Genomic DNA, 24,828 nt, shown 5'->3' with positions numbered 1-24,828 from the left:
TTTTTCACCAAACCTCTCCTCAGTAGCTTTTTGCACATGACAGATAAGGATATCCCATCTCATAACCCTCTCCCCCATTACACTATCCAGTCACAGTTTTGCAGATCACAGATTTACAGAGAGGGGAAGCTTCTCATCCTTTCCATATATGGAGCAGGAAGGGTATGTGTTCTGTGGCCAATTCTCCTATCATTGCACTAAACAAATGCTTCATTATTCCAAGCTATCACTACATTTTCTTTTATTGGAACATTTGTCCTTGCTTTCCTCCCAGCGCTATATTATGATATCAGCTGATGGCTGGGGAAACCCTCTGGAAAATCTTCTCCTAAGACCTCCTCCAAATTACAGAACCATTTCCCTGCCCTATGGGTTTTGAGGACCTCTTTAGATCACTCAGTTCTTAGGAGTGGTTTTGCTCAATAGTTGGAGCACTTTCCCTCTTTGTCAATGGAAGCCCTTCTTAAAATGCTTTATATTCTATGACCACTTTCCCTAGTGCCAAATATACTGAAATGATTCTTATTATTTTCTACTGTTCTCATATTTCTCCTCATAGAGGACTCCTAAAGGGCATATTAGATAGTTCTGTGGGCCCCAAATGTCAACAACCCTCTGCTGATTTGTTTCACTACTTTTGGGCTTGTTCCTTCATCAGATGCTTTTGGTTGTCCATCTGGAGATTTGTCTCTACTCATTTGATCAGTTATGCTACCCTGACTCCAGAGTGGGCCAATATTTTGTTATCATGCCACCTGGTGCTAAAGCCTCAATAGTAATCAAACATGTGTTGTTGGCCATTTCTTCTTCTACCCATAAGAATATTTTGCATTTAAGGATTCAGTGTTGACCCGCATCACTTTTAGGGCAGCATGGATGGTATAACGGTTAGCATTACTGTCTCACAGCACTGCGGTCATAGTTTGATTCCCACCATAGCCCTAACTGTGTGGAGTTTGCATATTCGCTCCCAGCAAAACAAATGAACCCTCATGTGTAAGTGTATGCTTGTACAGACTAGATGGGCCAAGTGGTTCTTATCTGAAGTCGAATTCTATGTTTCTATGTTACTCAGGTTACTTCCTGCCATGGCAGTCTATGAGATTTCTCCCACCCCCACCACTCACTTCTGGAACACTCCCTTTGGCCAACTCTTTCTTCCACTCTTCCAAGCTTTAAACATTCAGTAACTGGTAAACTAGATAGAAGTGTATTGGAGTAGTCCATATGTGAAAGCCTGGGGGCATGCATAAAGATAGCTAAAGATACCAACTGGCCACACAATAAGTGTACTGCAGAAAACCCCTCTGATCTGGCTGGTAACCTCTTTGGTGTTTAGAACTTCCCCAATCTCTGAGTCATATATGTAGGAAATTTTGATGATGCATGTTTAGGTTAGAAACAAACAAATTAGCAGATGTACAATAAGTCAGTTGCATGAAAGAGGAAGATCTGGGAGTCTAGACATGTAAAGCTTATGCCTGTGTTCATAGCAAGTTAGAAATGAGGAAGTAGCAATAGTTTTAGAAAATGTTTGGTAAAATGATGGTTAAACAATGCTACAAAATGAATTGTATCTGGCACAGGTGTCTGAGCATGTTTCTTTCTTGTACATAATACAGTAAATCAAACCGAGCTTCTGATGTCTCATGTTTAATTTCCCAGATTATGTCTGCTAGACTAATATTCCTTACCGAATAATGTTCCAAATCTCTGCGAGTCATTGGGGTAACTGCCTTCTTTTATCCATTTTTGATAACTCCACAACTGTGTTCTGTAATTTGTCAAGGGCCTATACTGTACTTATCATCTTCCCTTAAACTTCTCTCATGCTGTACCTAGATTGATGGGGTGTGGCATAGAGCTGCTCCGAAGCAGGGCAATTTCACGCCCTGTGCTGCCCCACTCCCAAACACGTGATGTCATGCCTCAGGGCAGGGATGCCAGCTCCAGGAAGTGCAGCACTGCCTGGAGAGTTCTTAGGATGCTCCAATCATCAATACGGGCTGCAGGGTGCAAGGAACATCCAAAGAAGATTCTGGAAGATGTTCTAGTAACAATATAATCCTCAATATTTATTAAATAATTGATTTTAATAGTTAGAGAAAATAGGGGGAAGGTGAAATATAAAACTTATATGGATTATTAAAATACAATTGAAAGATGTCACTCAAAATATAATTCTAAATACATTTTTAGGATATTATCGCCTCTATATCCAATACACAAAGTGTGTCTCCATTGGGTGTTATTACTCTCTTATTACCGTATTTATTAATTCACAATGTTTGTACCTGTAAGCTCACAAATGTTACACTGCTTCAGAAATAACTGTAGCACTAGAATAGTCCTGTTGTGTTGGTGTGATTACAGTAAGCAGTCAGGTCAGAGTGGTCTCTAGTGTTATCATAAATGCCATCACTAATTGATTTTAGCTGCTACTTCCCAAATCATCAAATAAAGTGTCAAAAAGATTATTATTAAAGGTATAATAAACCTGTGCTATTTATCAGCACACCGAAATCTATGTATTTATAATGTACTAAACATGACAGGTGTAACCTCAGGCAGCAAGTTTTACATTACAGAAATATGACAACTGACAAGTAACTAGACTCACAATTATAATTAGGGATGTGCACCGACCCCCGTGTTTTAGTTTTGGATCTGTATTTCCATCGTGTTTTGGATCTGTATTTGGTTTTGCCAAAACTGCCCTTGCATGTTTTGGTTTTGGATCTGTATATCATTTTTTTAATCATAAAAACAGCTGAAATCACAGAATTTGTGCCTGTTTTTGTTCCTACAGTATTATTAACCTCAATAACATTCATTTCCAGTCATTTCCAATCAAATTTGACCACCTCACAGCTTACAATACTGTTTTCCTCCAGTTTAGGCCAAAAGGTTTCACAAAGGTAGCTGGATGACTAAGGTAAGTTACAGAAGTGAGCGGCACAAACATGTGGCAGTTCAATTTCCAACATGGCACATATAGGAAACAGAGTGGCACTGCAGTGGCAGACAGGGTGGCAGTTTAATAAACTATAAAAATGCTCGTCATGTACACAAGAAGACAGTCAGCAATGCTCCAAACAGCGCATAATGCAGAGAAAAGATGTGCAATACGGAATTGTCCTTGGCCCTTCCATCCAACCAACCCACCCCTATGTTGTATATATTAAACAGGACATGCACAGTTTAACAAACCAATCACTTCAGCGACAGGGACTGCCACTTGTGGCTGAAATTATTGGTTTGTTTGGGCTCCCACAAAACAAGCTGCCCATAATAATGGCAATAATCTCTACATACACAAACTGTTGCTACATAGGCAATACATCGTAGTCATCATCGTCATCACCATCCGATTGATCACACCCATTAGTATGTACAACTTCTTCACACAGTATTAATTTATCCCCTTTGGAATCTACCATTTTTTTGACGTAATTGTCAGTAAAGGTCTTCCTCATGGAATTTGTAACTCATTTTGATAAACATCATCTTTTCCACATTTTGGGGAACTAACTTCCTACGCCAATCGCTGACAAGGTTGCCGGCTGCACTGAAAACTCTTTCTGAGTACCCACTGGAGGGTGGACAACGTAAGTAAAGCAAAGCCATTTTGTGCAAGGGCCTCCAAATTGCCTTATTCTCCTGCCAGTAATGAAATGGACTGTCTGACATGCCTATTTGGATGCGATCACTATAATATTAGACTGTGGTTATGGTCTGCAGCATCACAGTTACTGTATGAAATATTACACTGGGGTATGGCCTGCAGTGTCACAGTAATTCTATTAATACTACACTTCGGTACGGCCTGCAGTGTCACAGTGCTTGTTATGTATACACTGGGGTATGGCCTGTAGCGTCGCAGTACTTGTATGAATATTACACTGTGGTTTGGCCAGCAGCATCACAGTAATTGCATGCATATTATGCTGCGGTATGGCCTGCAGCATTACAGTACTTGTTATGTATACATTGGGTTATGGCCTGCAGCGTCACAGTGCTTGTATGAATATAACACTGCGGTACGACTTACAGTGTCACAATACTTGTTTGAAATTAGGGTATGACCTACAGTGTCACAATATGTGTATTAATATTAAGCTACGGTATGACCTGCAGCGTCACAATATGTGTATGAATATTAGTTTGCGGTATGGCCTGCAGCGTCACAATACTTGTATAAATTTTACACTGTGGCATGACCTACAGTGTCGCAATACTTGTAGGAAATTGGGGTACGGCCTACAGTGTCACAAAACGTGTTTGAATATTAAGCTACGGTATGACCTGCAGCATCACAGTACTTGTATGAATATTACACTGGGGTACAGCACTTTGTTTTACTTTTTTTTTATACTGGAGCAGAACCTCTAGACGGACACAGCAGAGCCCCTGAATGGACATAGCAGCCCCAGGAGGACACAGCAGCCTTTGGAGGACACAGCTGCCCCTGAATGGACCCAGCACCCCCTGGAGAACAAAACAGCCCCTGGATAGACAACACAGCACCCCTGGATGGATATAGCACCCCTGCACGAACACAGAGGCTTACTATAAGGACACCCGATGCGACATCGAGGAAAGGAGTGGGGCTTTTTGGGGAAGGGTCCGGACTTTGTGGAAGGGGCAGGGCTTCACATCCTGACCCACATTTTTATCACTCCGGGCGTTCTCGAGGTGGGGCTGCCCCCCAGGTAGTGCTGTGGCTGCAGTGCTGGCTCCTACACAGTGACAGGAGCAGAGTGCTGCACATAATGTAACAGTGCAGCACTAAGTTCCTGTCACTGAGCAGGAGCCGGCATTTTGGTGTCACCCCTCGGTGGTTGACACCCAGGTGCGGACCGTATTCCTCTTGTGACGTCACTGCGGACACAGCACCCCTTGGTGAACTGCACTATAGAAGCTCCACCCCTGGAGTGAAGTTGCCTGCCAATCACGGGACCTTTATGCAATCCAAAACTCGCAAGAATCCGACATCGGGAGGATGACATTGTGCCTCATTTTGGAGTGTCAGTCAGGTGGGAAACCCCAAGCCAGACTCGGATTCCGGTTCAAATAGGTAAGATCAGGCAGGTCCCGGTTCTCTGAGAACCGGATCCACTCATCTCTAATGATAATCATCAGAAATGGTCAGCAGCAAGATAGAAAATTACAACAGAGTGTAGTTGCTGGTTGCTTCAAAAAATGCTGTGTCCCAAAAAAGTACACAGTTATTCACAGTTTAAGGGGTCTATGCACTAAACTTTTGAGAGAAAGTGGATGGAGAGAAAGGACCAGCCAACCTGCTCCTACAGTAGCTGTAATTTTTTTAAACACAACCTATAACATGGCATTTAGGAGCTGATTGGCTGGCACTTTATCTTCATCCACTTTATCTCTTTCCAAGGCTTAGTAAATAGACCCCTTTGTCACCTATTTGACTTCGGTGCAAAGTGACCCCTTACATTCTTTGAGGATACTGCGCAAATTGAAACTTTGCAAGCCTTTCCCCTAGCTTATTTTCAGGCACATTACATAGCCTCTATGGCACCTGGAGCTGAAATTACTAAAGGGCCTATTGTGTGCCACTGGTGTGACCAGTGCTGTGGTGGTGTGACTAGTGATGTACAGGTGTGAACAGTGGTGTGGTAGTGTGACTAGTGATGTGAGGGTGTGTCCTGTGCTGTGGGGCAGCATCCAGGGGTGTAAAGTCATTCCAGTGACAAGTTAGAATTTGGAGCTCATGTGCTCCTCTATGTCTGAATGTGCCTATGTCTGTATGTGCTCCTCTACGTCTGAATGTGCCTCTCTTTGTTCATAGATCCCTATATCCGTATGTGTTCCTGTATGATCATATGTGACTGTAGTATGCCTCTATGTCTTTATATGTCTATGTCTGAATGTGCTCCTGTATGTCAGTATGTGCTTCTCTATGTCTGTATGTGCCTATGTCTATATGTGCCCCTCTATGGGTTGGGTATGGGATCCCAACAGTGAGGGAGCTGGTGATCAGAATACTGACACTACTTGGTAAGAAACTAACCCTACACTTTACCCTCCCCCTAACCCTCTCCTCTTGCAGCCTAACCCTAACCTCCCCCTTCCACAGCCTAATTTTAACCTCTCCATCCCACAGCCTAACACTAACCTTCGCTCTAGTGCCTTACCCTTACCTCTCCTCCTTCAGCCTAACCCTAACCCTCCCTGCCATACGTATATTAGTGAAAGGGGAGAGCGAAAGAGAGAAGGGGAGACAGAGAGAGAGAAGGGGGAGACAGAGAGAGTAGGGGGGTAGAGATAGAGATAGAGGGGGAGAAGTGGGAGAGAGAAAAAAGGGGGAGAGAGAAGGGTAGGGAAGAAACACAGAAAAGTGGGGAGACACACACAGAGAGAGAATGGTGAGACACACAGAGAGAAGGGGATACACAGAGAGAGATGAGAGGGAGACAGAGAGAGAGAGAGAGAGAGAGAGAGAGAGAGAAAGGAAGACAGAGGAGAGAAAGAGAAGGGTGAGAAGTGGGAGAGAGAGAAGGGGGAGAGAGGTGTGATGAGAGCGGGAGAGGGAAAAAGAGAGAAGGAGGATACACAGAGAGAGAAGGGGTGATACAGAGAGAGAGAAGGGGAGAAGGTGGGAGACAGAGAGAGAGAAGGGGGTACACAGAGAGAGAGAGAGATGGGGAGAAAGAGTGAAAGAAGGGGTAGACAGAGAGAGAGAGAGAGAGAGAGAAGAGGGAGACAGAGAAAAGGGGGAGGGAGAGAGTGAATTGGGGAGACACAGCGAGGGAAGGGGGATACAGAGAGAGAGCAAGAAAAGGGGCAGACAGAGAGAGAAGGGGGAGACACAGAGAGAGAAGGAGAGACACACAGAGAGAGAAGGGGGAGACACACAGAGAAGGTTGGAGAAGTGGGAGAGAAGGGAAGAGAGAGAAGGGGGATACAGAAAGAGAGAAGGGGGAGACACAGAGAGAGAAGGGGAGAAAGTGGGAGACAGAGAGAGAAGGGAGAGACACAAAGAGAGAGATAAGGGGGGAAATAGTGAAAGAAGGGGAGACAGAGAGAGAAGGGGGAGGGAGAGAGTGAATTGGGAGGCATGGAGAGAGAGAGAAAAGGGTCAGACACACACACAGAGAGAGAAGGGGCGAGACACAGAGAGAGAGAGAGAGAGAGAGAGAGAGAGAAGTGGGATACAGAGAGAGAGAGAAGGGGGAGACATAGAGAGAAGGGAGAAACAGAGAGAGAGAGAAGGGGGAGATATACTGAAAAACAGGCGGGAGAAGTGGGAGAGAAGGGGAAGAGAGAGAAGGGTGGATACAGAGAGAGAAGGGGGGAGACACACCGAGAGATAAGGGAAGAAGGTGGGAGACATACACAGAGAGAAGGTGAGACACAGAGAGAGAGAAGGGGAGACAGAGTGAAAGAAGGGGGAGACAGAGAGAGAGAGAGAGGGGGAACACAGGGAGAGAGGAAGAGGGAGAGAAGGGGTGAGACACAGAAGGAAGGATGGAAGACAGAGATAGTGAAGTAGGGAGACGTGGAGAGAGAAGGGGTATACAGAGAGAGAGAGAAGGGTGCTAACACAGAGAGAGAGAGAGAGAGAGAGAGAGAGAGAGAGGTGGAGACAGACAAAGAAGGGGGAGACACAGTGACAGAGAAGGAAGGGGGAGACACACACAGAGAGAGAAAAGGGGGAAACAGAGAGAGAGAGAGAGAAGTGGGCTGACTCACACACAGAGAGAAGGGGGAGACAGAGAGAAAGAAGGGTGACACACAGAGAGAAAGAAGGGGGAGTCAGAGAGAAAGAAAAGGGGAGACTCACAGAGAGAGAAGGGGGAGACAGAGAGAGAGAGAGAAAGTGAGAGAGAAGGGGGAGACACACAGAGAGAGAAGGTGGAGACAGAGGAGAGAAAGAAGGGGTAGAAGTGGAAGAGAGAGAATGGGGAGAGAGGGATCATTAGAGAGGGAGAGAGAGACGGGGGAGACAGAGAGAGAAGGGGAGGAGGGGGCGTCAGTCTCCTGACTGATGGTCACGCAAACCACACCCAAAGGGGGAGACAGAGAAAGAAAGAAAGGGGAGACACAGAATGAAAGAAAGGAGGCAACACAGAGTGAAAGAAGGGGGGAAACAGATTGAAAGAATGGGGGAGACAGATAGAGGGGGGGCAGAGAGAGAGGGAAGGAGAGAAGAGGTGAGACAGAGAGAAGGGGGGAGAAAGAGAGAGACCGAGAGAGAGTGAAGTGGGGATACACTGAGAGAAAAAGAAGTGGGGAGACAGAGAGAAAGAGAAGGGGGGACAGAGAAAGTGGGGAAGAGACACACACAGAGAAAAGGCGGTAGAGAGAGAAATGGTTGAGACAGGTATCCCCTAACACCCCCCCTTACAGTTGCAATTGGTATCATGTGACCAGGCATCCTCTAACCCCCCCCCCCCCTCCCCCCTCCCCGTACAGGCGGCACTTTGTACTTTCAATAGCAGTGGATCACCGTCTTTAGTGCCGGCAGCAGAGGGCCCCCGTCTTTAGCACCGGCAGCAGCAGGTTCCAGTTACAAGTGCTGGCAGCAACGGTTTCCATTCATTAGCGCCTGCAGCAGTGAGTCCCTATCATTTGGATCTCGCAGCACTGAACCGCGGCAACAGAACATGGCAGCTTTCGAGAGGAGGAGGGGGGGAAACATGAGTGGAGGGGAGAGCCTCTTAGCAGTGAGCACTGTATCTGCACAGAGGCGCAGAGAGTGCATTCAACTGCCCTGCACTAATGAGGTATATGTGAGGTGGAGGGGGTGAGGGAGGCAGAGGGTGGGACTTCGGATGGCCACTGATGGTGGTGACAGAATTTTTTTTTTCTTGTCACCAATGTTTACCAGCTGCAGCTCCACCAACCCCATTGTTAATCTGGCCCTGCGTGGCTGTTATGAGCCACGGCTGTGGCTCATTCCTGTTTTGCATTTGGTTATGTATTTTATGTTAAACTTCTGTTTATGTTCCCCGTGGGTGTCATGGGGTGTTTGGAGCTCACCCTTAAGGAGAGGGTACTGTTATGAACCACAGGTAGTGGTTCATTCCTATTCTATGTTTATAGTTGTCTTGCAGGCCAGGATTTCCCGTTGCTCTGGTTTGAGAAGACTCTTGTTTGCTGCCGGTGGTGAGTCTGTGTGATTGCAGCTTGTTCCCATGTGTTCAGCCTCACCTGTCTGTTGATTGCACCTCTCAGTTGTGCAGCAGGGCAGCTGCACGACATAATTAATTAAGACTCTCTGTTATATTCTGGCTCAGTGCAATTCACAGACGCTGGTGATATTTCCAGAGTTCCAGAGTTCTTGAGTTCTGAGCTAGTCCCTGCCAGTTCCTGAGCTCCTGTCTAGAAGTGTCTGTCTAGCTGGTTCCAGTGTCGGTTCCAGTGTTGGTTCCAGTGTCTGATCCCGTGTCCTGCCGTGAAGCGTTCCTGTCCAGAAGTCCTGTGGCTTTGTCTGTGCCTGGTCGAGTATCTGGCTTCTTGGTGTCCACCGGTCTGTCGTTTGGGATTCTGCCTGTCCTCCGGTTCTGAGAGTCTGTGTCGGCTACATTAGGGGTTCCTGTCCGTTTGCCAGTATTGGTACCGGTTCCGTGAGTAGCGGCTTTGCCGCGTCTGTCGGCCTAGGCCGCAGTATTCTTTGGTTATATTTTGTTACTGGTGTTTTGCAGAGGGTTCTGCTTATGCTGTCACCGCCGGTACACAACAGTATTGTGTCGGCGAGTGGACAGCATTTCCTTTGTTGTTCTTTTCCTTTGGCGGCGTGCCGCACATATATTTAGTTTTAGGGTTGTTAGTAGCCCCTAGCCTTCTGTTTGCTTTAGTTAGAGGTCCCCTTGTTATTATCCTGTCTCGGTTCACGCCTTGTCTCACTCTAAGACCTGGGGGCATCGGAGTTGGGCAGACCTAATCCGCCCTTCAAACGCGGCTGCCGTGGGCTCAAGAAACCATAGTCACTCAGGCGTGAACTGACCACACGGGTGAAACAATGGAGGTAGGGTGCTAGGGGCTATTTCCACACCACACCTTATTTCAGCGTCACGTTCTGGTGCTCTGGACTCACTACGTAACATCTCTCTTGTTCTGAGCACCAGGAACCTAACATTATCACCAGCCATACAACAAAAAAGAAACAAAGCTAAATAGTAGTTTTTTCTTTTTTGGTCCAGTGTCTAGTCTAGAATCCAGTCCTGTCAAGAATTCAGTCCTGTCTAGAATTCAGTGTGCAGAATCCAGTCCGGTGTTTAGAATCCAGTCCTGTCTAGAATTCAGTGTTTAGAATCCAGTCCGGTGTTTAGAATCCAGTCCTGTCTAGAATTCAGTGTGCAGAATCCAGTCCGGTGTTTAAAAATCCAGTCTTGTCTAGTCTAGTCTAGTCTAGTCTAGTTTAGTCTGGTCTTGTCTAGTTTGAAATCCTCCTATGCCTACTATGCAAGCCCTGCAAGCATCTCTCTCAGCCCTGAACTCTGCTTTCAGTGCTTTGAAACCTGAGCGGCTGGAAGTTTTGCAGCAATCCTTAAAGCAACTGCAAAACCTTCTGACCAAAACTTTGCTTATTTTGCCAGAAGTAGTTGAGAGTTCATTCTCTAAAGAGACTCTTGTTCACAGTATGGTGACAAGTGAATCCTCAGGTTTAATTAGAGAGAAAAAGTTTGAAAGTTTTCTGCGGCCCAGGCTCTCAGAAGAGGAGCGTCTGCGCCGCAGAAACTTAGATTTATGCCTATATTGTGGGGGTTTAGGCCACTATCTGCAGACCTGTGAGTTGCGCAAGCCAAAGTGTGGCGACAAGTCCTGCCCTCTGGCCAAGATGAGTCAGGATACTAGACCTACTCCTGTTTCTACTGTGGCAGAGGTACTTGTCACACAACCCACACTAAAAAGCACTCTGTCCTATAATTGGGGTCCTTGGGCTAGGGAGCCCCATTATAGATTCAGGAACCAAAGGAGAATGTTTCTCTCCTCTCTTGATTTTCCTGTTGAAGCAGAGTTGCAAACCCCTGGAGCGGTGCCCGGGGTCCTGGAGCGGTGCCCGATGCCCAGGGTCCTGGAGCGGGGTACCCGATGCCCAGGGTCCTGGAGCGGGGTACCCGATGCCCAGGGTCCTGGAGCGGGGTACCCGATGCCCAGGGTCCTGGAGCGGGGTACCCGATGCCCAGGGTCCTGGAGCGGGGTACCCGATCCCCAGGGTCCTGGAGCGGGGTACCCGATGCCCAGGGTCCTGGAGCGGGGTACCCGATGCCCAGGGTCCTGGAGCGGGGTACCCGATGCCCAGGGTCCTGGAGCGGGGTAGCCGATGCCCAGAGTCCTGGAGCGGGGTAGCCGATCCCCAGGGTCCTGGAGCGGCGTAGCCGATGCCCAGGGTCCTGGAGCGGCGTAGCCGATGCCCAGGGTCCTGGAGCGGCGTAGCCGATGCCCAGGGTCCTGGAGCGGCGTAGCCGATGCCCAGAGTCCTGGAGCGGGGTAGCCGATGCCCAGAGTCCTGGAGCGGGGTACCCGATGCCCAGAGTCCTGGAGCGGGGTACCCGATGCCCAGAGTCCTGGAGCGGGGTACCCGATGCCCAGAGTCCTGGAGCGGGGTACCCGATGCCCAGAGTCCTGGAGCGGGGTACCCGATGCCCAGAGTCCTGGAGCGGGGTACCCGATGCCCAGAGTCATGGAGCGGGGTACCCGATGCCCAGAGTCCTGGAGCGGTACCCGATGCCCAGAGTCCTGGAGCGGTACCCGATGCTCTAGGTTATAGAGGGACATCGAATATTATAGCTCAGGTGTCAATACCAGAAGGGGTCTCAGAAGCTGTTACCCCAGGTAGAGACTTGAAAAGCGCAACTCCAGAGAAGGTGTCTAAAACCATAGTTCTAGAAGGGAACTCGAGAAGCAAAACCCCAGAAGGGATCTTTGGAATAATAACCCCAAGTGGGGTCTCGAGAGACAAAGCCCCAAAGAAGGGTCTAGAAGTCGCTTCCCCAGGAAAGGACTCAAGAGGCATAGCGTTAGTGGAGGTTCTGAAGGTTATAGCTTCAGCAAAAGTCCCGGAAGTCATTGTCCCAGGAGAAGTTTCGATAATTATCGACTCGGAGAGGGAGGCTGACGGCCCGGTCCCAGAGAGGGAGGCTGACGTACCGGTCCCAGTAAAAGAATCCGAGGTGCTGACCCCAGCGGGGTTCCCAAAGGCCACTGCCCCAGCGGGGTTCCCGAAGGCCACTGCCCCAGCGGGGTTCCCAAAAGTCACTGCCCCGGGTGGGGTTCAGAAAGTCACTGCCCCGGGTGGGGTTCAGAAAGTCACTGCCCCGGGTGGGGTTCAGAAAGTCACTGCCCCGGGTGGGGTTCAGAAAGTCACTACCCCGGGTGGGGTTCCGAGGGCCACTGCCCCAGGTGGGGATCCGAGGGCCACTGCCCCAGGTGGGGTTCAGAAAGTCTCAGCCTCGAGTAAGGTCAATAGTGACCAGGTCCTAGTAAAGCACTCTAGTCAGTCAGATGGGAAGGAAGCAGATCCTGACTCTGTTGATATCTCAACATCTATAATCTTTGATGGGGACTTAGTCCAATTTCTGGCGCTTTATAAACACTATTACACCATTTTGTTGTCTAGACCATTTCTGAGCATCACTTCAGAGAACCTTGTGCTCTATCTGATATATTCCTTTAGAGGAGAGCCTTTTGAGTGGGCGACCAGCCTAATGAAAGCTGAAGATCCCATTCTTCATGGATCCCCCAGCATTCAGTGATGCAGTTATTAAAAGATATGGTTCCAAAGAAATTGGTTCAGGTTCCTCTAGGTCACCCGTCTTATCTGCTGAGAGTTCACCGTATACTGTAAACTCGGCACAAGAGTCTCAGCCCGTTGTTTTGACTGCAGGATGTGCTTTTCTGTCTTCTTCTAAAAGTAGTACTTTGCCTGAAGGTTCAGCTCCCAAGGTTAAGAAACCAATCTCTGATTTGAACCCAGCCTTGCTGGGAGGTACCATCAGTTCAGACAATGTTTGGGGAATTACCTTGGTCAGACCTCAAGAACTTTGTAAAAATAATAATAAGAAGAAAAATAAATAATTATTGACTCTTGCCTTGATAAAAAAAAATTTTTTTCCCTTGTCTTGTGTCCAGTGGCCACCGTCAAGAAGGGGGGGGGGGGGGGGGGCACCGTTACAAGCTGTTGCCACAGCTTGTTTCTGTCAGTCCAGTGTGTCAGGGTTTTTTTTGTATCCCTTGTTTTGTAAAGACTGAATTTTGGGTTCCTTTGACCCCTCCTCAAGGGGGGGGGGGTACTGTTATGAGCCACGGCTGTGGCTCATTCCTGTTTTGCATTTTGGTTATGTATTTTATGTTATACTTCTGTTTATGTTCCCCGTGGGTGTCATGGGGTGTTCGGAGCTCACCCTTAAGGAGAGGGTACTGTTATGAACCACAGGTAGTGGTTCATTCCTATTCTATGTTTATAGTTGTCTTGCAGGCCAGGATTTCCTGTTGCTCTGGTTTGAGAAGACTCTTGTTTGCTGCCGGTGGTGAGTCTGTGTGATTGCAGCTTGTTCCCATGTGTTCAGCCTCACCTGTCTGTTGATTGCACCTCTCAGTTGTGCAGCAGGGCAGCTGCACGACATAATTAATTAAGACTCTCTGTTATATTCTGGCTCAGTGCAATTCACAGACGCTGGTGATATTTCCAGAGTTCCAGAGTTCTTGAGTTCTGAGCTAGTCCCTGCCAGTTCCTGAGCTCCTGTCTAGAAGTGTCTGTCTAGCTGGTTCCAGTGTCGGTTCCAGTGTTGGTTCCAGTGTCTGATCCCGTGTCCTGCCGTGAAGCGTTCCTGTCCAGAAGTCCTGTGGCTTTGTCTGTGCCTGGTCGAGTATCTGGCTTCTTGGTGTCCACCGGTCTGTCGTTTGGGATTCTGCCTGTCCTCCGGTTCTGAGAGTCTGTGTCGGCTACATTAGGGGTTCCTGTCCGTTTGCCAGTATTGGTACCGGTTCCGTGAGTAGCGGCTTTGCCGCGTCCGTCGGCCTAGGCCGCAGTATTCTTTGGTTATATTTTGTTACTGGTGTTTTGCAGAGGGTTCTGCCTATGCTGTCACCGCCGGTACACAACAGTATTGTGTCGGCGAGTGGACAGCATTTCCTTTGTTGTTCTTTTCCTTTGGCGGCATGCTGCACATATATTTAGTTTTAGGGTTGTTAGTAGCCCCTAGCCTTCTGTTTGCTTTAGTTAGAGGACCCCTTGTTATTATCCTGTCTCGGTTCACGCCTTGTCTCACTCTAAGACCTGGGAGCATCGGAGTTGGGCAGACCTAATCCGCCCTTCAAACGCGGCTGCCGTGGGCCCAAGAAACCATAGTCACTCAGGCGTGAACTGACCACACGGGAGAAACAATGGAGGTAGGGTGCTAGGGGCTATTTCCACACCACACCTTATTTCAGCGTCACGTTCTGGTGCTCTGGACTCACTACGCAACATCTCTCTTGTTCTGAGCACCAGGAACCTAACAGTGGCATGGGCGTTCTCATCCGCAGACTGGGATAATCCTTTCGACCAATGTATTTCTAGCCCAATTCCCTCATGTAAGGCCATTTCTGTCTATTATAAATTCCTAAGTAATGACATAGCTCATGAATTGGTGAGTCAGGGGATGTGCCAATGGCTGACACAATTCCCAACTCTTTCTATTAATGACGTAGTAGAGGATGAGCTTGTGCGCACTGCTGACTGCTAGTACATACAGTATAACAAGCTTTTCTTAAATGTGTATCATAGAACTTATTTGTCCCCCCAAAGACAGAATACACAGATAGAATGGGTCTGTCTGACTCTCATACATGTCCTAGATATGCCAAAGAGGAGGTTGACCTTTATCACTGTCTTTGGGAGTGCACAGTGTTCCAGGGCTTCTGGAGGCAGATAAGGCAGGAGGCTGAGACCCACCTGGTCAACTTTGCGCCTTTTACTCCTGAATGGGCTGTTCTGGGCATTTTGCCAAGGGGGCAGAGACTTACCCCGGCAGTAGGAAATTATTCTTGCTATCAGTCCTGTGTCAAAAAAAGACCGTTCTACAAGAATCAAAGAAATGAAAGAAATTGCTGATGAGTTCTGAGTTCAGCTCTATCTTCATGAAATTAAATAGGTTCCTTATGAGACAATGCCCCCAATTCCGACACACGTCTTACAGAAGCCAAGGCCAACAGTGTGACGGTCTTCCATGTAAGAAACTTTACGTCAACCTCCTGTAAAGGCTCAACCCATTTCGATTGAAGAAACTGCAACACCATGTTGAGATCCCAAGGTGCCGTAGGAGGCACAAAGGACGGTTGGATGTGTAGAACACCTTTCAAGAACATCTGAACCTCAGGGAGGGAAGCCAACTGTTTCTGGAAGAAAATGTATAAGGCCAAAATCTGGACTTTTATGGAGCCCAGGCGTAGGCCCACATCCACACCTGACTGCAGAAAACGTCCCAGTTGAAACTCCACCACAGGAAATTTCCTGTTTTCACACCAAGAGACATATTTTCTCCAAATACGGTGGTAATGTTTAAACGTTACCCCTTTTCTGGCTTGGATCAAGGTAGGAATTACCCTGTCTGGAATGCCTTTCCGAGCTAGAATTTGACACTCAACCTCCATGCCGTAAAACGTAGCCACGGTAAGTCTTGATAGACAAACGGCCCCTGTTGCAGAAGATCCTCTCAAAGAGATAGAGGCCACGGTTCCTCCAGTAGCATTTCCAGTAGATCCGCGTACCAAGCCCTTCTCGGCCAATCCGAAGCAATGAGAATTGCTTGAACCCTTTGCCTTTTTATTCTTTTGAGAATTCTTGGGATCAATGGAAGTGGTGGAAACACATACACCATCTGATAGACCCATGGAGTCACCAGAGTGTCCACCGCCACTGCCTGTGGGTCTTTTGACCTGGAACAATACCGCCTGAGCTTCTTCTTGAGACAAGAGGCCATCATGTTGATCTGTGGCATTCCCCACCAACGTGTCAAGCACCCGAACACTTCCGGGTGAAGGCCCCACTCTCCTGGGTGGAGGTCGTGTTTGCTGAGGAAGTCTGCTTTCCAGTTGTCTACTCCCGGAATGAAGATTGCGGCAATGCCACAGCATGTCTTCTGTCCAGAGGAGAATCCTTGTTACCTCTGACATTGCAGCTCTGCTCTTCGCTCCACCCTGTCGGTTTATGTACGTTACCACCATCACATTGTCTGACTGAACCTGGATGGCCTGATCTTGAAGAATATGTGATGTCTGTTGAAGGGTGTTGTATATGGCCCTTAGTTCCAGAATGTTTATTGGAAGAATGGTTTCCTGACTTGACCATTTTCCTTTGAAGTGCTCCCCCTGGGTGACTACTCCCCAACCTCTGAGGCTTGCATCTGTGGTTAGCAGAATCCAATTTTAAATCCCGAACCTTCGACCCTCCATCAGGTGAGAAGTCTGAAGCCATCACAATAGAGAAATCCTTGGCTCTTGGCGACAGATGTATCCTCTGGTGCATGTGGAGATGCAATCCGGACCATTTGTCCAACAGATCCAGCTGTAAGGACCTTGGATGAAACCTTCCATACTGCAGCGCCTCGTAAGTGGCTTCCATTTTTTTCAGAAGGTGAATGCATAGATGCACCGATATCCGGGTTGGTTTTAGAACAACCCGCACCATCGACTGGATTACCAATGCCTTGAGTTGAGAGGGCAATGTTGTCCAACAATCACTCCCTGGATGGTGCTTTTATCAGCAGATCATCCAGATACGGGATTATGTTCACTCCCTGTTTGCAGAGGAGAAACATCATCTTTGACATTACCTTGGTGAACACCCTCGGTGCCGTGGAGAGGCCAAATGGCAGGGCCTGGAACTGGTAGTGACAGTCCTGTAATGCAAACCTAAGCTAAGCCTGATGAGGTGGCAAGACTGGGATATGAAGGTACGCATCCTTGATATCCAGCGACAACAAGAATTACCCTTCCTCCAGACCTGAGATCACCGCTATCAGAGACTCCATCTTGAATTTGAACACCCATAAATACGGGTTCAGTGACTTGAGGTTTAAAATGGGTACCACAAACAGGTTGGAATAATAACCTTTGTTCTGTAGCTGAGGTGGAACTGGAACAATGACCTGAGTCTGTACCAGTTTTTGAATTGCATTTTGTAAAATTATACTTGCCTCCTGAGAAGCAGGTAAGCCTGATCTGAAGAATCTGTGAGGTGGGAGTTCCTGAAACTCCAGTCTGTACCACTGGGTGATAAGCTCTTTGACACAGGGATCCAGGCAGTGTGAGCCACCGTCATGCTGAAAGCTTTGAGGAAACAGAACATGAGTTCTGTTCCTGTGAACCTGCAGTTGCTTGTTTTCTGGGTTTACCTCTATTGCCTTCGAAGGCTGTAGAAGAACCTTTGGTTTTATTTTAAAATTTTGCTGTCCGAAAGGACTGCAGAGTTGGAGCAGAGTAGGTCTTCCTAGCTGGGGGGGCTGCAGAAGGAAGGTATGCAGACTTACCTGCCACAGCCTTGGATATCCACGTATCCAGTTAATCTCCAAACAGGGCCTCACCTGTGAATGGTAGGCTTCCACACCATTTCTGGAATCGACATATGCAGTCCACTGACGTAGCCATAGGCCCCTGTGTGCTGACACTGCCATGGCCGTGGTGTGTGCATGGAGCAAGCCCATCTCCTTTATGGCCTCCACCATAAAATTTGCAGAGTCCTGTATATGCTGTAGGAGTAAAACTATCTGGGTAAGGAATCTAACCTCTCATTTAGGTTAGATATATATTAGCAGCGCTAAAAATTCAACAACCTGGTATCAAATTAAATAATACATTTAAAATATTCAATATCTGACAGTAATAAAAAGTGTGTAAAACAAATTTAAAAATTCGGTCATGCTAATACATTTCATATGAAGGAACCTAAAAACTGTCCCGTGCAATTGTGCAGACTTCAATATAAGCACCCACAAGTACTATAGCTTTTAAAGACCTTTTGGACACTGGTCATGGACGCTGTTCATATAGGTAACGTTACCAAGTTGGATTGCCACTGGAGGAAGATCTGTAGCTCGATCCAATAAGGTCTGTTTGGAAATTAAGTTGTCCTCTCTAGTGTGCAGAATCTGGTCCAAGCATAGCTTTCAAAAAGTACTGGTGAGTCAGAGCTTTAGCAGTTTCCATGCAAATAGCTGTCCTGTAGGGTCTATTGATAAAGCAGGGAACCCCTGTCATCCGGTCAGCAGACATCGGCAACTGCACCCTGCTTTATCAATAGACCCTACAGGACAGCTATTTGCATGGACACTGCTAAAGCTCTAACTCACCAGTACTTTTTGACCGAATTTTTTAATTTGTTTTACACACTTTTTATTACTGTCAGATATTGAATATATTACATTTATTATTTAATTTGATACCAGGTTGTTGAATTTTTAGCGCTGCTAATATATATCTATCCTGTTGTATATTCTTGAATTGACTATTTGTGTATAGTAGCAGCTACTGTATCAAAGACAAGCCCCTGGGCTAGCTCCGAAGCAGATTTCCTTTTGGAAATTACTTCTCTTTTTGCTCTCATTTAGGTTACCTGACCATTTTGCAATGGCCCTAGTGATCCATGCACAAGCTATAGTGGGTCTTTGGGAAACCCCTGCAGCTGTGTACAGAGATTTGAGAGTGGTCTCAATCTTGCTGTCAGCCGTGTCCTTTAAGGGGGCTGCCCCCGGAACAGGTCAGATTATCTTACGTGACAACCGAGATACCGATGCATCAACAATCGGTAGGTTTTTCCATTTTTTTCTATCATCCTGAGGAAAAGGGAAGGATGCCAGTAACCTTTTAGGGATCTGAAACTTCATGTCAGGATTAATCCAAGTTTCTTCTAATAGTGAATTCCTTAGATGCAGGGAAAGTAGCAGAGGATTTTTTTACACTAAAATAAGATTCCTCATCTTCCCCTGTCACTTTGTCAGGAATGTGCAGGACGTCTCTAATAGCATCTATCAGGGCCTGTATTCCTTGTGACAGAGCTGAATCCCCCCCTCCCGAGTCCACCTCACCCTCCTCTGCGTCTGGTACATCATCATCAGTGTCAGCCTGCAGGATTTGGGCAAGTGTACGCTTTTGTGGACAAATGGTAGGGGTCTGAAACGTAGGTATGGACATTGAATCTCTATTCATCAGGTCATTAACAGACTGTCTTAAGTATTGCATCTCTTTCTCATTTTGGGACAATTTATGTGAAATATTTGAGATCATCCCTTTTAATGAATCCAACCATAGTGGTTCGGATTAACTAGCCTGAGAATGTGTACTATCCCGAGTACACTGTAGTGATCCCCCTGGGGAAGAAAAACACTCTGCCGAGCATGAGACACACTTCTTTGACTTTGTAAAATGGGAAAGAACACACCCACACAGGAGAAAGGTTAAAAGCACAGTTAACCCACACAGAGCCCTCTAGGGAGACACAGAGTAAGATGGAGCCAGCCACACCGTGCCCTCATAGCTAATGCCAAGCTTAGCTGGGTCGCAAACTAAGTACCCTTATTAGGGCTTATTATTCTAATATTGCTCCCCCCTTGCTATGACCCCCTGGTACCGCTGAGGTAATCTGGAGTCCTTGGGGAGGAGCTGCGCTTCCCTGCCAGTCTGTCTGTGTAAGCTGCAGAAGGAAAATGGCGCTGGTGAGCTGCTGAATCCGCTCATAGTGAAGCCCCGCCCGTTTTTCCCATTTTTTTTATACTGGCTGAGGTGATTTTGGTGCTTAGCAGTGGGTCAGAGCCCCTGTAAGCACTGTGCCAGTGTGGGTAGTTGATTAAAAATGGCTCAGCTCGCCCCTTATAGCGGCGCAGCAATGCTGATCTGAGTCTGGAGACGCAGCCTGCACTCAGAGCTGCCATAATAGCCTGTGACCTGCTAACCGGGACGCCGGCATAGTACTCACTCTTCTAATTTCTAGCTCTGTTAGGGACGGCGGCGTGCTACGGGAATGTACGCTCGCCGTGGTGGGGGTTGCAAATGGTTTTCTCAGGAGCTCAGTGTCTAGTCAGCGGGTAACGGTACCATTAACACTATAGGAGGTTGGGCCGTCCCCCCCTTCCTAAGTCCCACGAAGCAGACAGGCTGGTGCCAAACAGCCCCCTCTGAAAATAACAAACAGAAAATAAATGCAGAAAACTCTTCAGGAGCTTCCCTAAGCATGACCGGCTCCTCCGGGCACATTTTCTAAACTGAGTCTGGTAGGAGGGGCATAGAGGGAGGAGCCAGCGCACACTATTGATTTCTTAAAGTGCCCAAGGCTCCTAGTGGACCCGTCTATACCCCATGGTACTAAATGGACCCCAGTATCCTCTAGGACGTAAGAGAAAATTAGAATTTTGGTTTTAAAATGCACAAGCGAGATGAGTGAAGCCGGGCCCTCCGGGATTAGCATCCCTGAAGCTTAAGCATCATTAGTTTCAATGTAGGTCTGCCACTGGTTGGGAGGTATGTCTTTCTTCATATTGTGCTGATTGAGAAGGGGAAATGTCATGTGTCAGCAGTGTGTGCAGTGATGCCAGTGTGTTTGAAGAAAGTGCCTACCGAGTAACCTAACACTATCTAAAGCAACAGCTATGCCCCTTGGGTGCTGTCACATACACACAGGGCCGGATTAACAATGGGGTGGATGGAGCTGCAGCTTTAGGACCCCCATTGAAAATAGGCCCACAGAATCCCCCCAGGGAGCCAGCGCCAGCCAGGGTGGTATACCTGGTGGAGCATCCGCTACATGACATCCTGTCAGTGTTTGCTGAATGTGCTCCCAGGCTGCCACTGCTCTGCCTCTGCTCTGTGTGTGCCATCCAGGGGTGGGCGGGGAGTCCAAAACTGGGTAGCCATGCCCGCGATGTAATTGCTGGGTCAATAGGCATAGGATGGGGAGGGGATGGGAATAATAGATGCCGGAGCCAGCATCATTGGGTGGGCTTGGTGACCAGACCCCGGAGCATCTGGGTAGTAGGCAGGCAGGACTGGGCTTCTGATTCTGATGTCATCCATAGTTACCGCGGGTACAGGATGTTCGGATGCTACGGGGCCCAACCAGTCCTCTCCCCCTGCAACCAGTAAGGCTCCACATTGCTTGAAAGTGCCACAGTGGGAACGCCACGCATCAGAGAGTAGCGGCGGACCACACCGGGCAGTGCCCAACAGCATTGGGGGGACCACACAAGGATGAGAGGAGCCCGCAGCCTGATGCCTCCAAGAAGTAGCCACACACCTAAGAGGTGAGCACTCAGCACCTGCAGTGAGCTGCAGAAGTGCTTAGGAGAAGTGAGCGCAGCTGGGAGGTATGCCCACTCAAGAAGGAATGTTGTGGAGAGAGGTGACTCTAGCAGCTGGGAGGGATGAAGGGCATAGCAAAATGTAGCAATGGGGCTCACACAGATATTGTTACATCCCTGAACCTCACCCCTGTATGGGCTTGCCACCTCACCCCGTGTGTGTCTGTCACCTCACCCTGTGTCTGTCACCTCAACATGTGTGTCTGTCACCTCACCGTGTGTGTGTGTGTGTCTGTCTGTATCTGTCACCTCACCCTTAGTGTGCCACCTCACCCTGTGTGTTTGTCACCTCACCCTGTGTGTATCTGTCACCTCATCCTGTGTGTGTCTGTCACCTCACCTTGTGTGTGTCACCTCATCCTGTGTGTGACTGTCACCTCACCCCATGTGCTTGTGTCACCTCACCCTGTGTCTGTCACCTCACCCAAGTGTGTATCTGCCACTTCACCATATATTCCTGCCACCTCACCCCTGTGTGCCTGCCACCTGACCCCTGTGTGTATCTGCCACCTCACCTTATGTACCTGACACCTGACCCTGTGTGTGTCTGTCACCTCACTCTGTGTGTGTCTGTCACCTCACCCTGTGTGCGTCTGTCACCTCATCCTTTGTGTGTCTGCCAGCTCACCATATATGCCTGCCACCTCACCCCTGTGCACCTGCCACCTGACCTGTGTGTATCTTCCACCTCACCTAATATGCCTGATGCCTCACCCCTGTGTGTGCCTGCCACCTCACCAGGGCCACCTCAAGGCTGTTTGAGCAGAGCAACATTATGTGGGTGCCGGGACCAATGACTGGCGGCAGCCAGCCAGCCACCAACACTACTGCATCTGTCCCCAGTTCTAAATAAAAAATAATTTTTGGCCCAGAGCACGTTTGAGCCCAGTGCTACGTGGAAGGTGAGGCCAGTGCTGCCTAGGCCATGACATCATGGAGGTCAGACTTTCTTCATTTCAGGTTAATCTGTGGGGGGCAATGTGTGTTATTATTTTCCTGTGGGGAGCAATGTGTGAGTCGTGCACAGTCGTGTCTATGTCAGCGTCTTTTGCCAGACACACATCTGTGACTTTATGCAAATGCAGCTACAAAGCCTTTCCCTGGTGTACATCTATACATATGAATGTGCTACTGTAGGACTGAGGTGCCCACTTGCAGCATCTGTAGACTCTGTAATACCGATTGGTGCGTCTGTGGGCGCACCATTGAAGCAGTGGTGATACTATGAATTGGGGTTACTACTGTGTGGAATGCTGTGAATTGGTTTCCTGAGACTAACATGTAGAGGGGTCTGATGACAAATGGGGAAGCCTGAAGGCACGTATGTGTTGTTCTATAGATTTTTTCATATATTTTGGTTGCAGATGATTTTATATATCTATCTATACTTCCATTTTTATTTTGCCCTGTGCTCCATGAACCCTAGTTATGCCTCTGCCTATCATCACCAGCTGCTCAGCTCCCTCACCTCTCAGCCATCCCCACCCCGAACAGGCCACACAAATCGTGGCCTCCATACCACACGGAGCCCCCTTGTCGTCCAATGTTATTGCTTATGCTTGCCATTCCCACCCCTTTCCCTGACAATCAAATGCGGGATGAGGGGAAGGGTCTGGGGGAGGAGGTTGCTGTCTGTGAGGAGATCTGGGTCCTCCAGGGATGTCAGAGCAGAGTTGGCATGCAAAACCTGGTGAGTTAAAGCACACATATATATTGGTAGATGCTCAATTAGCTTAGTGATATCATTCAGGTGCTCGAAAGGGAGGGGTATTTCTAAGCAAGAAAAAAAGGCATTTGTTTCCCCCAGCACCCTGAATGATAACCGTAACCAGATATAAATTCCACATGATAACAGAATTCAGAGATCTTTGTTACACATATTTGCGCAAATGTGTGTAACGAAGATCTCTGAATTCTGTTATCATGTGGAATTTATATCTGGTTACGGTTATCATTCAGGGTGCTGGGGGAAACAAATGCCTTTTTTTCTTGCGGAGTTAAAACACACACCAGGCCCAGAGGTCTACTCTCCCATATTTATGTGGTGTCTGTGTCAGTATGTTTCTGTGTTTTGTGTGTGTGTGTGTGTGTGTGTGTGTGTGTGTGTGTCAGTAAGTTTATCTGTGTTGTGTGTGTCAGTACGTGATGTCTGAGTCAGTAAGTGTGTGTCAGTAATGAGTATCCGTCATTAAGTGGTATCTTTGTCAGCAAATGGTATCTGTGTCAGTAAGGGGGTGTCTGTCGTGTGTGTCTGTATCAGTAAGAGGTATCTGTCAATAAGTGTGTGTGTCAGTGTGTTTGTGTCCATAAGTGGAATTTGTTTCCGTAAGGGGTGTACAGTCAGTAACTGCTATCTGTCAGTAAATGGTGTCCATGTTAGTAAGTGTGTTGTCTCATTAACTTCAGTAAGTTGTATCTGTGTCAGTAAGGAGTGTCTGTGTGTAAGTAAGTATATATGTGCCAATAAGTGATGTTGTGTCAGTAAGCAGTGTGTGTTCCAGTGTTTAGGTCAGTAAGTGTGACTGTGTTAGTATGTTTGTCAGTAAGGGGTGTCTGTGTTAGTAAGTGGTATCTGTCAGTAAAGGGTGTGTTTGTGTCACTAAGGGGTCTCTGTGCCTCTAAATGGTATCTTTCAGTAAGTGTGTCTGTGTCAGTAATGGGTGTCTCTATCAGAGTATTTTTGTCAGTAAGTGGAATCTGTGTTAGTAAGGGGTGTCTGTGTCAGTATGTATGTCTGTCAGCAAGTGGTATCTGTGTTGGTTTCTGTGTCCCGGGAGCCCTCAATTCTCTGTCTGTATTGCCCCCATCTTTTCTAATCATTCCACATCTGCTCTGTTTTGCCCCATCATTGCTCCCCTTTCCACCTTCTTTGCATGTTGATATAGCTCTCTGTATTATATGGAGGTTACTGCAATGCTCCCTGTATTATATGGAGGTCACAAACTTTTTCTTGTTATAGTTAACTATTAAGTGGTTGAAGGTAGGCCCTAGCTATGACCTCCATTGATATAAGTAGCCACATTCATGGCACAGGCCACACCCTCTATTTAGACATCACCCACATCACTTTGGTCACACCCCCTCATTGCTAGTTACACCACTGCAGCGCTTGTCACACCTCCTTCCGAGGCACACAATAGGCCCTTCATAAATTACCGCTCCAGGCCCATGTGGACCTTATTCTGGCTCTGCATACACATGTGGGTGATTGGTGGCATCCACGCCAACAGTCCGCCTCCTTCTGATTTAATCCCACCTCCTGGACATGCGTACAACATGAGGTTACCTTAAACATATTTTCCAAATGCCCCATCCATTGCTGGTTACTGCACAGTTGTACTTACCTATTATACCAGTTATGTGATAAATGGTCATCAACAATACCATTACAGTGTTTCAATTTAACTTCTGATGAAACTCCACCACTGAGACATGACACAACATCAACTCATGTCTGACAGCATATTATTTAAACTGTATGTAACAACATTATAGGACAACATTTATTTTTATATAAACCCCT

The 24,828-nt window shown here is 47.6% G+C and overlaps 1 protein-coding gene across 4 annotated transcripts in view; it reads right to left on the bottom strand.

Moving 5' to 3' along the window:
* Positions 1–24,828, bottom strand: part of KLHL6 (kelch like family member 6) — a 255,477-nt gene that overhangs the window by 80,745 nt on the left and 149,904 nt on the right. The window lies entirely within an intron of this gene.

Source organism: Pseudophryne corroboree, chromosome 4 (genome assembly GCF_028390025.1).
Source record: "Pseudophryne corroboree isolate aPseCor3 chromosome 4, aPseCor3.hap2, whole genome shotgun sequence".
NCBI lineage: Eukaryota > Metazoa > Chordata > Amphibia > Anura > Myobatrachidae > Pseudophryne > Pseudophryne corroboree.
The sequence above is the reverse complement of the archived record's forward strand: the minus strand, read 5'-3'. Positions and strand labels throughout refer to the sequence as shown.